The sequence below is a fragment of the Cavia porcellus genome, unplaced genomic scaffold, assembly GCF_034190915.1.
Source record: "Cavia porcellus strain 051 isolate PalLab524CR breed Dunkin Hartley unplaced genomic scaffold, mCavPor4.1 scaffold_9, whole genome shotgun sequence".
NCBI classification, from domain to species: Eukaryota; Metazoa; Chordata; class Mammalia; order Rodentia; family Caviidae; genus Cavia; species Cavia porcellus.
The window spans coordinates 2505210-2517425 of NW_026947492.1; the positions used below are offsets into that span (position 1 = coordinate 2505210).

Sequence of the window (12216 nt, forward strand, 5' to 3'; positions counted from 1 at the left end):
CCTCTCCACACCTCTGCCCTCCTCCCTCTCCTTCTTCCCTCCCGTGGTGGGTGATTGTCGCCCAAGAGCAAGAGGGGATGGACATCTCTTCTCTGCAGAGGAGGAGGAGAAAAAGGGGGAGGAATTCCTCACTTCAGATTAGGTAAAATGTATATAAAATGTGGGAAACAGTGCAAAATTTGGTAAAAAAAAAAAAAATACTACCAGAATAAGGGTATAGAGTGCAAGTGATAAATTTAATGATAATACAGTGTCAGTTTCTGCAAAATCCTCAAAAGGAAGCAAAAGCAAGTGTCGCTGAATAGGTTCCTTATTAAAGTGCATGAAAAGAAAAAGATTGCAGGGAGCCAGTAGCAGCGATCCCACGAGCGACAGTGACACTCATCCTCTACAGTAACCCTCCGCTCTGGTCTTCACAAAGGTTCTAGAAGAAGGTAAGTGTAGGTTAATTTGTTTTTCTTTATGGTCTGTATTTTCTTTGTTATTTTATGTTACAGTATTATAATCATTTTATATGAATATTTATGGAACAACTGATCTGAATTCCCATTATTTTATGGGAAAACTCACTTTGATATACAAAGGCCTCAGAATACAAGCATATCTCCAGAATGAACTGTGCTTGCCAACCAAGGTTTTGCTGTTTAGCGAGCAGTGTGAACGTTCCCCATTTTCCATTCAAAGATGCAGCAGAATGGACCAAAAAACAAAATGCAGTGATATTCTGTGTACAAGAAACACACTGAACAAAAACATTGAAAGGGAAATAATACTCCCGAACTCATTCATGAAGACAGGCATTGCCCTGATTCCAAAACCAGGAAAAGACCCAACAAAAAAAGAGAAAGGTGAGTCAATCTCTTTAATTAACATTGCACACGACAGAGACCACAACAGAAAGAGACAGTCCTGTGCTGGGAATTAAACCGTCTCTTCCCCCATAACAATGCAGAATTATGATATCAAGACTAAGCTAATGATCAACCAGATCCCAACCCATTAGGTAATCCTCAAAAACTGGCCTCTTGCCTTTTTAAGTGTGCTGGTTAGAGCCCCTGTATCAGCGTGCTTTCCTTCTGGGTACCTAAACTGGAATCCTTTCCTGTCTTCCCTCTAACATTCTAATTAAAGCTTCTTTCTGTAAAATTTAAAAAATAAAAAGGGAAAGGGTTCCATAGTTATGCCTAATAGGCTTAAGAGTTATATAATCATCCTTAAAGACTGGATCCTTGAACAGGCTTCAAAGGGCGCCTCTTACAGTTTGCATTCTACTGAGAAGAAATGACTGAGAAATGGAGGAGCAGTCATCTCAGGCTCTCAGAGCTGGCTGTTAACCCAGCCAAGTAAGGCTCCATATCTCCAAGACGTGTGAACATTCAAAATCAAGACTTGCTTTCTTCCGCAGTAACTGATGGTGGAAACCGCTGAGTTCCATAGATGATACTGCTTCGGGTTTAAAATTTTACATCATTCTCCGTTCCTGGAACAAACCAAGCAGCCATCAGTGCCTGTCCCATTCCCTCGACTCTCTACTTGCCACAGTAATTCTCTCTGAAGTGATTTTCGGTTTTCTGCAGTGCTAGCCAGTCGTGACTGGCTGTGGCATCTCTAACAAAAGACGTTGGATTCTACAGTAAAGTCCCATGGTGGTGTTACAGAGCTAAAAATAGATTTACACTGTGTCATCTGATATTTTCAGATGATCAGCTACACTGCTCCTCTCTGTTCTAAAATTAACAGAGGTTAGTGAATTTTTAAAGTCTTTTCTCTGAACAGTCCAATTCAGAGAACAATAGTCATTTTCCAGGCAGACCTGGATTCAACCGAATATTCTCAGGCTGAGGCCCCTCACACATTTTCTCTCATTACTTGTCTCTAGCCGTAGTTCTTTGATCTGACTTCTATGCGTATTTTTAAATTTTATTTTAGGTGATTATATATCTTTATAGCGCAGGCTACAATTTTCTTGCTGTCACCAGCTTCAGCTAAACTTTTCTTTATACACATTCAAATTATTTGCCCAAATACTATGGACAAGACCAAATGAAAACGAGAGGAAAACATCTTGCTGTTGAGGGAATAAAGCACCTTTCACGTAATAAGTAGGTGTTCGCAGGATTTTGCACACCAGCTGCGTACAGAGAGGACTTCAAATAGACTTCATCGGTGATGCATCGCCTAATATAAGATCCTAACGAAGCTTGATACAGCAAGACAAGAACAAGATTCAACTTCAGTCAGATCAGCGAGCACAACTTTTAACAACTTTTTCAACTTTTTTGCCCAGGTAAAACAACCACACTTATGCTTTTCTGGAGGTGAGGAGTTCGGTCCTGGAGGCTGAATCCAGAGCCTCATGCCCGCCAAGCTAACCTTGAGCTATTCCCCAGCCCGCCCCCCATAATAACTATTTTTAAACTGAAATACATTACTATGTTACTCATCTATAAAAACCAGTAAGAACCTTTAGAACTTAAATAATAATACTCATTTGGAATATGCATAGTTACTTGAATTCCTAAAGAAATCCCAAACCAAATGTAAGCTCATACCCAGGACACCCTGTTGTTCTTGGCTAAGTATACAATGACCAGAACTCATCCTTTGCGTGTATGCATGATTCAGGGACTGGCTTGGAGACTGTTTGTACTGTGATATGTATTATCATCTAGAATGTAAATCAAAGTAGCTAACAATTTCACTCTTTTGTGATTCTTCACTTTAAAATTACAAGTTCCAGTTCGTTAGATTTGACTGATCACTATCTAATCTGTCTATATTCCTTGACTTTCTCTAATCAAGAAAGTGAATAGATATCTTAGCAAGAGAGGGCCAGAGGAATACTATGAGCATTACACCATGCTTTGTTGAGTGGGTTCAGAATAGTTATCACAAAAACAGACTGACATCAATAACATAATTGCCGCACGAATAATCTTGCAGCTAGAGGGACCTGCCAAGGCTTCTTTATTGTAAGCATTCATTATGCTTTCCACAGAAAACAAATGCTTTCTGAGAAATTTAAAAATAAGTATCCGCTTTCTCTTGTTTGTATTTCTTGGTTTCAACATGAGATACCCAAAGATAAAAGACACTGCTGTGCTATGGGGATAATACCGGATGTGGTCACCAGGATTTATGTAGTAGGTAATGGAAAAGTCACATATGTAATGAAATATTGGTGAGCTAGTCTTCATTACCACCTAACATTTGGCACTATGTCTTACCAACTCTATGTGGATGCCAAAGAGCATGTTCACATTATTTAAAACTCCTTAAGGGTACTAGATGAAAAGGAAAATGTTAACCCCAATGTACATAAGAGAGAGAGTCACAGAGACTAAGAAAATGACCTCAAATTTAAAACATTATTCAGGAGCCACCACCTCTCCAGGGGAAGGCGGACCGAGGGTGCACAGATTCCCAGCCTGCTGCTGGGCTCCGGCTGCCTTGTAATAGGTCCTGCTGGCTTCTAGAGAGGTTTTCTCTCACTCTTCTGCCCTGCGTTCCCTCAGTACTAATAAATTCAGTATTAATTTGCAATTCACGTTTGAAAAAATAAAAAGCTTTCTTTCAATTCCTTCAGGGAAGAAACCAGTGCTTTCTTTTTCTCTGACATTTATTCAGCTTTCTGAAATGTACAGGTAACAATGGAATGAGGCCTTAGGCTGGGTGCAGTTAAATAGAAGGCTTCTTTACTCCAAGAGCTGAGTCTTTACAGGACGGATGGACATTGTCAAACTCCAAGAAGGAAATATTACTTACAGATGTATGTGGTCAGAACAGCTATTTTGTGGCTGTCTTGGGCAGAATAACAGCCTCCCAAAGATGTCTGTGTCTTAACCCCTGTGACTTTATGTGGCGAAGGGGGATGAAGGTAGAAGAGATAATTAAGGTTACTAATCAGATGCCCTAACACGGCAAGGTGACGTAGGCACAGTGGTGCCTGCCCATAATCCCAGTATTCGGAGGCTGAAACAGGAAGAAACCAGGTCTAAGATCTTCTCACACGGTTTAGCCAAAGCTTATCTCAAAATGAGATTTTACAAAGGGGTGACAATGTAGCACGGTGGTAGAACACTCACCCAGCAGACATAAGGCCTTGTGTCCAGTCCTAATACTGGGGAAAACAGTAAGGTGATGTAGGTTCATCACAGTATGTCAGGTCTTGAGATGGGGATTTGTTTAAAGGTCCTCATAGAGAGAGAAAGCATATTTGGTTTTTTGGGGGGCTATGTTTTGTTTTGTTTTGTTTTGTTTGTCTTTTTGAGGCAGGGTCTTACTATGCAGTGCAGGCTGCCCTTGAGCACAGGATGGTCTCAAACTCACAGCAATCCTCCTGCCTCAGCCTCAGGAGAGCTGGGACCTCAGGCATGCATCACCATACCCAGCTTGAGCGAGTATATTTGGAGTTGACATGAAATCTAAATTTCCAAGTGCTATCAGAGAATAAGATATTTGAGGACCCTGGAGTGCAGGTGAGGATCTGAAGGTTGGAGGGGTCTGAATAATTATGATGGAGACCAGGCCATGCTAGATTGGTGCCAGCTCTTTATTTCTGTCGATCATGCACAACAAATTCTTGCACATTCATACAGCAGGTCTAGGGCAGTTTCTCACCTCTTGGGTGAGGCAGTGCCACGTGACTTGCTCTGGCCAATGAGAACACAGAAGACGTGACGTCAGCATGTGCGTGTCCAGGCCTGTGGGGCCTTATTGCCCCTCTGCATGACAGAGTCTGCCATGGAAGGACCTAACCTTTGCAGCAGATGTCCCTTAAACCTGGACTGCAAATGCATACAGACGGCCCTCAATTTAAGATGGTCCGACTTGATTATTTCTTTTCATTTAGATTGTCTTATAGAAGCAGTGCATACTCTGGAAATATGCCTTCAAGTCGATCTTTCCCTGGGCTTCAGATATGTGGTAAGATGCCCTCTCCAATGCTGAGCAGTACCAGCAAGCTTCAGCTCCCAGTTAGCTCCATGTATGTTAACGTACAGTACTGCAAATGACTAGTACTGGTACTGGTACATTAAGCATTAGGTGTATTAAATGCATTTTCTTTGTTTTTTGTTTTTTGGGGTTTTGTTTTGTTTGTTTTGATACTGGGGATTGAACTCACAACCTCGCGCTTGCCAGGCAGGTGATTATGCTGCGGAACTAAATCCCCAGCCCTACATTTTCAACTTATGAAGAATTTACTGGAGTGTAACCGCATCATATATCTATACAGACAGCATACCCAGTCCTGCAAGTGAAAGCAGAGCTATACTCTAGCTAACCAGCAAACATATGCATGAAAAACAAATTTTTAAAATCATATACAACCCAGATTTTGTGTATGCTTACACAGCTTTATTGAGGTAACAGCAGATTAAGACATGTGTTTTCTCATGTCATTATATATTCCTTAAAAAACACTTTAGTAAATACATCCATTCTGTGGATGTATTTCTATTTTAATTTAGATTTCTCTAAGTTTGGGAGTACTTCTATTTTTATTCTTTTAATAATGATATTAATAATATTGCTACACAAAATTTTCCTAAATTTTGGTTTATCTTTGTAATGTTATTACTTTGTTATTATTTCTTCTTGAGATAGTCTTAGAAGTTAAAAAAATACAAAGCTCTTGATATGAACTATAAAGTTGTTTTCCAAAAGTTTACACTGCCACCAGTACCGTATGCGATTTAGCATATTTCAATCAACTAGAAAACAGGACAACCTTGGTTACTTTGACACATAAGCAGTATCTCAGTGATATTTTAGTTTTTGTAGCTGTGATCAGAAGTGAGATAAAAGCTTTTAACTGAATTGCCTTGATTTTCTGTTCCGTGAGTCTCAGCAGCCATCTCATGCGGCCGTGCTGCAGGCCTCCTCTGCCCTGCTAGCTTCCCCGGTGCCAAAGCCAGGCTGATTTCTGTGCTGTCCAGAGCCGTAACAACACGTGGCTGCTGCATATTTCACAGGGATATAATGCCCTGTGTTGGTACAAGGTCTTAAGTGTACATTAGATTCAATAAAATATAAAATCGATGGGATCTGCTACACTTGCTTCTTTTTATTTTATAAGTAGCTACTAGAAGCTTCTAAACTATACATTTCTATCACACAGCACTGGTTTGATCCTTCAGTGTCACTTGAAACACTCAGATGCCGAGACTGGCATTGCCTCATCCTCGGGTGGGCTCTCCTGCTACTGCATTGCCCATCGCTTCTGGTCTGTTACCAAGCCATCCAGATGATGCTGTGCTAAGTACACGCATCTCTCTTCCAAGTCTCTACTCCGTTTCATTCTCCAGGTTTCACCCTCTAACTCATTTCCATTTTCTTGAGATTAATCCACATCAATATCTGGTAACACGTGTCTTAGTTACTGCCTCATCAGTGAGACACAATACCTGACATCTATCAGTGTAAGGAGGGAAGGATTTATTTTACCTCACAGTTTGCGGAGGTTTCAGTCCAAAGGCTCAGCTGGCTCCAAAGCAAGGCAGAAGAGAGAAGGCTCAGGACAGGGCATCAGGAAGTGGGAAGACCATGAAGGGAGGAGGGAGGAGGAGGGACCCTTCCCGGCCACACCCCTGCTGGTCCCCTTCTCTACCAGGCTTCACCTTCCAAGATCACATTTAGGTCTAAACTCGTCAGTGGACTAATCCCCAAATGAGTATCACGGCCTTATTATCCACTCAGCTTCTACGAGCAGAGGAGGCTTTAAGGGAACTTCCAGATACAAACCATAACAGGCTCTATTACACATTTCTGAATGAGATGGCAAACAATAAAGATTGTAAACCCTAAATGCGTTTCAGACAGATTATATTCACAACTATCTGTACTCATAGTCTATGTGTATTTATATATTTATTATAATAAAGATTATATGTTTATATTCTATTTTCCCTGTTACTGAAACACATGATTTTTACAATGCTGAGTTCTTTTTATATCATGCTACTTAAAGGTCACAGACACAGAAAGCTAATAAGCACTTCTGTGTTTTCCAAATTCCCTTGCCTGTGCCTGCACCTTTCAACACAGCTCTGAATCCTCTTGCACCACATTAGTGTAGACAGTCAAGAGGTTATGCCTGTAGTCACTAATGATCAGAAGTTTCCCCAACACCCAAATTGTCACAGACATTTACTCATAATTCCTGGGGCATTTTTGGTTTTGGTGGTTGGTTTTTTGTTGCTGTTGTTGTTGGTATTTGCTTGTTTGGTTGGGGTGTTTTTGTTTTTGTTTCTTCCTCTTCAGTCTAGTGGGTAGGATGGGATATAGATTAATTTACCTCCCTAGAATTAGAATTAACTTACCAGGTTACCAGTAGAATTTTTAAAAGGCATATAAATGATCCAAAAGAAAGCAATATGAATGCTAATACCGGGTAGCATTCTTAATGTATTAAAAGGATTAACATGTGTGACATTTTTTAGATTCACAGCTCTTTCCATGTTGCCTGAAGTCATCATTGCAGGGCCAATGTGCCTGAGGGAAATAGATGTAGCACATCTTTAATGAGACCCAGCTTTCTCCAGCGCTCCTGTCCCACTCAAACCCAGCAAACTTCTGGTCCAACTCCACGCAGGGTCCCTAGGAAATTCAAGCCAGTTTAAAGATGTCAGCATGTGTAACCGTAAGCCTTAGTGAACTCCCACGCGTGCTCTCTGGCTGCTGCTCAGCTCGCTGGTTTCCTACATAACTTTGAGAGATGCTGAGAACATCATGTTGGCTGTTAACCTGTTAACAGTTTAGCCATTTTCTGTTCGCACTGGCGATGGGCCCAGCTCCGCAGGAAGCACAGGAGAGGGTGAAGAAGTTGCCTTCCTTTGAGAACTCGGTGGGGGAGATAGTCTGCAGAGCCTGAAGGAGAGTGCTGGGCAAGCTTCCACTCCGGGTGTTTTCAAAACATTCATTATTTTGACAACAGTTCGGTGAAACCAGCTTTTATTCCTATTGTACAAGTCAAAGAGAGATTTCTTGAAACACATTATAGTCCCAGGAAGTAAATAACTATTGCCTTGTTTTATGCATATGAGAAGCTTCTGTGAAGATGCCTAAATATTTTGATTAATTTAGTAGAGGAACTGATGCGTAGGTATTTACAATATCAAAGTTCTTTTCTGATTGAATTGGTTTAAAAAATACAACATAAAAGGTAGGACATTTTTGTAAAATAGAAATCTGAAAATAGATGCTGCAGTCTTTCGAGGCTTTCAGAGTCAGATTTAAATATCAGCATTATCTATCAATTTGGTGGGTGTGAGGGAAGGACCTCGCTCTGGATTTACAAATGTAAAGGCGTTTGCTGTACCTCTTGAGTGCATGATTATAAGGAGTAATACTGGTAACTATCTCTTCAGCTCATGTCTGGGAGATAAACATCAGTCCTATATAATAGTGTTCCAAGAATGAAACGTCCTTCATACTGATCATAACAGCCTACGAAGGACTCACCGGTCACCTCCATTCAGGTCAGAATTGCTACAAACGGAGCTTGCGCCATTTTTAGGTGGGATTCTAAAAAGCAGCTCCAATTCAAGCGTCACAAGCAGAGACTTTTTAAACTGAGCCTCTGTTCTCCATCTCCCTCCTGGAGCAGTGTCCTAGAGGCGCATTCCTGGTCTTAAGTGTGCCCCAGACTTCTGTGTGCTAAATGTGTGGTCACCTTTATCAAAAATGTAAAGTCAGAGGTTCTAAAACTTTGCCATCGATAAATGAAGCTAGTAGGTTTGTGCTGTCAAGGATGGAAAAGATTTTGTGGGCAGTTTTTGAAGAAGGTAGTAACAGATGTCAGACATCGAGATAAAAGAGCCCTGGACTTCTAGCTTTGAGACGCTTTAGAAATAATATTGACCCAAACTGAAAACTATTATCTGATGGCAACCTGACTATATTTCTTCTCTTGAAATGCTGAACCTTTCACATCTCTGCCTGGCTAGGTCTGATCAACTCTCAACTCTCTGTTCATGATTCAACATCGTATTTCAGTCATTGGTGACACTCAGTCTCTCACCTTGGGGTCAGGAGCATTAAGGTATCGTGGGCGGTCTCTGAAAGTTTACAGAACCCATTATCATAAGTTTTACTGATACTAGCTAGTCAGAGCCTTGTAGTCAGTCACATACTGTAGAATTCAAAGCGTTTACAAACTAGATGGAAAGAAGGGTATATGCAAAATCCAGCATAGCATGTCTGTGTTGGTCAGTCTTCCATTACTACAGAAAATACCTGAGATAATCAGCTTATAGAGAGAAATGGTTTGTTTATAGCTTTGGAGCTGTGAGCCTGTACTTGGTTGGTCCTGCAGTTTTTGTGCTTTCAGAAAAGCAGCACATCATGGCAACAGCTTGTGACTACACAGAACGGTCCACCTCATGGAGAAAGAGCAAAAGACGAGACTGCACCTTAATGCGCAGGCTCCCAGCCATCTCCCGGCCTCCTACCAGGCTGGACCTCTGGTCTGAGATGACTCCTTTCACATCATACCACTTTTCTAATTCTGTCGCCCAAGAATAAAGAGTCTAATGCGGATGTGGTAGAGTGGTTACTGTAGCACATTTATCAACTGATCTTTCCCTTTTCTGGGCACAGAGGCGATCCTCAGCTAGCTGCCTCAGGGAAGCAACACGGCGGAGAAAGCAGAAATGGCCCATGAGCACTTTTGTCCGAATGTTTAAAAGGTGGAACTTAGAATGGTGGGTGGTGTGCAGCAAAACGCATGTGTGGGAGCACAATTCAAAGGGCATTCATCTCCCCGGCTATCTGCCTAAACAGGGTTCTCTGAGGTCAGAGGAAAGCAACGAGAATGAAGACGAGACAATCAGAAAAGCCGGGGGTCCAGGGTGGTTCCTCCTTCTGAGTGCTTCCCCTGGGGACGTGCTAGTACGCCAAGGAAAGGTGGCTTTGTGCACTGTCTAGGCAGTTTGGCTCATTACCTTTTAGATTCCCTGCCTAAGTGACACAGCAGGATAAGAGGAACCTCCAGTCCTCCAGGGCCGTGCTGCTGGCATAGACCTACTATGCATACAAACCACTGGTAACTAACACACTTAAAAGTGCTATAAGTGGTAGCTCTAAGGATAATAGTATTAGAAAATTAAAAGCCAACTACAAAAGTTGAAAATTATTTTTTATGTGTGAATATCATTAGACTTATGTGTGGTTATCTTATGCCCTGATAGACAAATACAGGTACAACAGTTTGCTCTTTAAAAACATCTTCTTGGAAAAGAAACAGTGCTAAATATTTATTGACACATTAGGAAAAAGAGATGCTTGGAGTGAAAAGGGGATGCTTGGAGTGTAGATCTAGGTTCACATCATAAGGAACTCCTCTTGGTTTGTATTTTACTCAACCCTTAATTTATTGAACTATGAGTGTGCATGAATCCCTATTTAGTTTTTCATTGTGCTAGATTTTGTATTTGTTGCAACTGTTCCTCTCAGGAGTCTCAGGACAACCAAAATTTGATTACTCACTCAACATCATATTACTTTAAATTTAATCTCCTTCACAGCTGATTTCCCATTGTCCTTGTTCTTCTCTTTTAGCATATCTGCAAACGTCTCATTGCTAGACCATTCCTTTTCCTCTTCTATACTTTGATAGCTAAGACTGCTAAAAAAAAAAATCATGCATCAGTGTTAGTGTCACCATCAAAGGCCAGCTTCCAAATATGGCTGAATCCTCCCTGTTCAGGAGTTTCTTCGTCCCAGGAAGTGCCACACTCTTCTGACTTTGTCCTGCTTTCCTGACCTTTCCTTCTCAGTCATCTTGTAAGCTCTTTTTTCTTCTTTTTAAAAAAATATGAGTGCTCCTTGCATGCTAGCCTTTCCTCCCATTAAAAACTCTACTCTTGTGACATGCCAACTACTATGGGAACTTTTAACAACCATGCTAGCTAGTGGCTCTCAGATCTTTGTCTCCACTCCAGGGATTTCTGGGCTCCACATGTGTACAGTAAGAGACATCTTTACCTACATCATCAAGACACTATAAGCACAAGTTCAAAAATTATATTCCACATACATATTCCATCTCATCTACTTGGTTCTATCTCATGTTGACCAGAATTCCGTATTTTCAAGCTATGCAAACCCTCGACCCTACCTTTGTTCTCACTTTTTATAAGACCCTAAAGAAAGATCTTGAACCGCTTCGTGCTTCTCAGCACCACCATGAGGATTTCTTGTCCTCCGCCGGTGCTCATTTTATGACTGGAGTTACGGGATGAGTGGCCTGGAATATTGGAGGCCCCCAGAGCCAGACTTTTTCCCCTGAAATTCCAGTAACATTAAAATATCAATGATAACACTGATAGAAAAGGTTCTTGAGCACTTACTGTGTATTAGGCACATCCCACTCAGCTTTTTAACCCTACAATAACCCAATTGGATAGGTGTCCTTAAAGTCTTTGTTAAAGATGAGTAATGACACATGAGAAGCTTCCCAGGGCCACAGAGCTGTGAAGCAGCAGTCAGGGTCTAAAACTCTGGCCTGAAAGTCAAAATTCCATAGCTCAACTTTACTCTTTTGCTGTGAAAAGTTCCACAGAACTGTGCTCCAAACTCAGAAGGTTCCAGAGCAATGTAGAAAATGCACACGAGTGAAGGACACCGAATGTTCCCCAAGTAAAGAGGTTGAAATATTCCTCGGTGGCTTTTTCCTTACTTTCAGGAGAGACACAGAGGGAAAATTATTTCTCTATATACCAGAAGTAATAATAGAAGCATGCAAATAAATCACACTGGATACGCAGATGAGAAGGATCAGGAAGAAACAGAAATGTGGTGAGCTGGGAGGCACGTTTCCAAACTCGGAGATTCTCAAGGTCTCAGGTGTAGATTCTTGGGGAGCAGCATCAGTGTCACTCTGGGAACTTGACAGAAACGCAGATTTGGGGCCCATCCCACACTTGCTGCATGAGAAATGTCCTAGGGTAGGTCTCAGCAATCTGCAGCTTAACAGGCCAAAACCAAACTCTACCCTCCATTCGACTTGAGCTGATGGTTAACAGAGTGGAAAAATACAAACCTCAGATCATCAGAGCTTCCCAAGTGTTAGGAAAATCTGCAAGTCTTAATTACTTTTATTCACTCAATTTTTAAATACTGTCTCAAAAATTGTTTTTAATACTGTATGGGCTGAACAAAACGTTTGGACTAGTTGTGCCCTACAGACTGCCATCAATGACCTCTCAATAGCAT

At 41.3% G+C, this 12216-nt stretch overlaps 2 long non-coding RNA genes across 2 annotated transcripts in view; one reads left to right on the forward strand and one right to left on the reverse strand.

Moving 5' to 3' along the window:
- Positions 1–12216, forward strand: part of LOC134477517 (uncharacterized) — a 14162-nt gene continuing 1946 nt past the window's right edge. Inside the window, exons 1-2 of the long non-coding RNA XR_010049541.1 lie at positions 1–434; positions 4853–4926. This is a non-coding gene — a long non-coding RNA (uncharacterized LOC134477517). The remainder of the gene's footprint in view (positions 435–4852; positions 4927–12216) is intronic.
- LOC134477518 (uncharacterized) overlaps positions 850–12216 on the reverse strand; it is a 27433-nt gene continuing 16066 nt past the window's right edge. Inside the window, exon 2 of the long non-coding RNA XR_010049542.1 lies at positions 850–1480. This is a non-coding gene — a long non-coding RNA (uncharacterized LOC134477518). The remainder of the gene's footprint in view (positions 1481–12216) is intronic.